The sequence below is a fragment of the Rhinoderma darwinii genome, unplaced genomic scaffold (genome assembly GCF_050947455.1).
Source record: "Rhinoderma darwinii isolate aRhiDar2 unplaced genomic scaffold, aRhiDar2.hap1 Scaffold_2069, whole genome shotgun sequence".
In the NCBI taxonomy this organism is placed as follows: Eukaryota; Metazoa; Chordata; class Amphibia; order Anura; family Rhinodermatidae; genus Rhinoderma; species Rhinoderma darwinii.
The window spans coordinates 42943-45319 of NW_027462415.1; the positions used below are offsets into that span (position 1 = coordinate 42943).

Sequence of the window (2377 nt, forward strand, 5' to 3'; positions counted from 1 at the left end):
TACAGGAACAGAGGTAAAGACCTATGGTTTCACATCATTAAAAAGCTGGACCCTGTCAGTCACTGTCTGTGGGCCATAGATATTTATGAGTCGGAGCCTTCTACCGTGGATTGTAACTTCTAGGACCAGACACCATCCCATACACACCTCCGTTAACCTATGTACAGTCACATCATTGGTGTTAAACAGTATAGCGACCCCGGCATAAGGCTCCACAGCCAGTGACCAGAAAGAAGGACCGGACCTCCACTCTCTCTCCGCCTCACGTATAAGACCAATTGTGGTTAAACGAGTCTCTTGTAAGAAGAGGACATCTGCATCCAGATATCGGAGATGATCATAGACTGTAAACCTCGTCTTCCTCACTTTAATACTGTTTACATTGCTGGAAGCAACTTTTAAGGAAAACCCGGCCATCAGAGCACAACACAAAAAGAAAAGCAAATAAATGACCCCCATCATAATGACTAAGAATTGGGGTCACTCTGCCGACCACCTGTTTCCATATCTAACGGTCCTGGGGTTTCTATAGTGCAAGGTTTCTTGTTTATTGGGGGATGGTCCCCTGCGTCTTCTTCGTATTCACCATCTATTTTTAATAACTCTCGTTCAAAATCCCCATCTGACTCTGACAGGACACTTAATCTATTAGATACGACCATTACTTCTGCTCTGTTCCCTTTCTTCCTGCCTCTTTTCTCCTCTCCCTCAGGCTTACGAGAGGACGGGTCTTTTTTCCTCCTTTTATTCTGCATACCCCTCAGATGGTAATGCAGAAGAAGAGGCTCCCAGTGGCTGGTCCCGAGGGACAACTTCCATGGTCTCCTGTGTACTGTCCGACTGCTGATGTTCTGGACCTGGATGACCTGACTCCTGCTGGACCTCCTGTCTGGTCATTATTGACCCTGACATTAGAGCCTCCTCCTCTACAGCGTCCGTCTCAGTCATAAACTCCTCAACAGGAATCTGTTTACAGATATTGTGCCAGGCGTCAGGACAGTCCCTGTGTGGGTGACCTACCCTCCCACACAGATTACATCGGACATTCTGACAGTTGGCACTTAGATGGCCAACTTCACCGCACAGGTTACATTTTACCACGGTGCAGATGTTTGCCAGGTGACCGGTCTTACCACACTTGAAGCACTTTCTGGGTTGACCAGGGTAAAAACAAACACCCTTTTCTCTCCCAATGAAGAAGGAATTGGGTAAATGTAAAGTGACGTTGTTATGCTGGCGCAGTTTTACCAGAACCCTCCAGTCCAGATACCATCAGCGTCTCTGTTCTTGGTCAGGTCAGACACCAGGTCACAGTGCCGCCTGAGCCAGACCACAATATCCTGGGGAGGAACAGCTTCATTCCAAAAGATGATGTTGACACCAACGGTATCTGGCTTGGACACTGGAATAAAGCTAAATTTGTCCCAACCGGATTTGTCCCTGAACTTGGAAAAATGTGCCCAGAATCTATCCAAGTCAGGCGTAAGTTTAAAGCTGACATCGTAGCCCTGTCTGTCTGGTAGATTTATTACTGCCAAGATATTTGCTGGCACAAAACCCATCTGGTGACACAGAAGTTCTCGGACCACAAACCTCCTATCTGGAAGGTCCTCCTTGGCGCCCTTGTGCTTGAACCTCACCACATTCCTCCTTTTAAAGGCCTGGCCTGTATAGCTAGCGCCAGAGGTAAAAGATGGAGCACCGCGGCTCCAGGCATTTCTGGGAGGAGGCTGGCGGGTCTCACTGTCCTGACTTATAGGGCGAGTGTCTGCTCTAGAGGGGTCTGTCACACCTTGTGTACTTACAATTAGAGGGGGGAAATCAAGCACATTATTCTGAACATCTTCTGACCCATCAACCTCTATGTCATCATCAGATAAACATACATCATACACAAGCCGTGCGTTCCCTCCAACCACCAACCCTTCAGGTACATTCCCTCTCTCCCCAGTCTCTGCCCCAGCAGTACAGCTCTGCTGTGTCAGCGCATCATCCTGACACATGGATGAACGTCCACTGTCCTGTTGTTGTGCTATGTGTAATACTATGAGTGAAATATAGGGGGCAGTAATGAGTGAAGTGCCTCAATAGAAATAAATGGATAATGGGGTGCAAGTGTGTGAAACATGGAGGGATAGTGTGTACGTGTTGAGGCACAACATGTATAGCCAGGTAGAAGCCTATTTGTGACGCCTTGATATGTATTACACTTGCACACATACTATTCATTTATTATTTCTTACTACACATCCCATGCACCACACACACCACTCCCCTCAAGACCAGTGGGAGTGGCTATTATTATTTAAAGCACCTGCTCACTCCATCAGCGTTTCTGACCTGGCTGTGTCCATTTGTAAGTATGGCCTTTTTCTAT

The 2377-nt window shown here is 47.3% G+C and overlaps 1 pseudogene; it reads right to left on the reverse strand.

Moving 5' to 3' along the window:
- Positions 1-744: 744 nt before the first annotated feature.
- On the reverse strand, positions 745-2003 carry LOC142701482 (uncharacterized; annotated as a pseudogene).
- Positions 2004-2377: the final 374 nt, after the last annotated feature.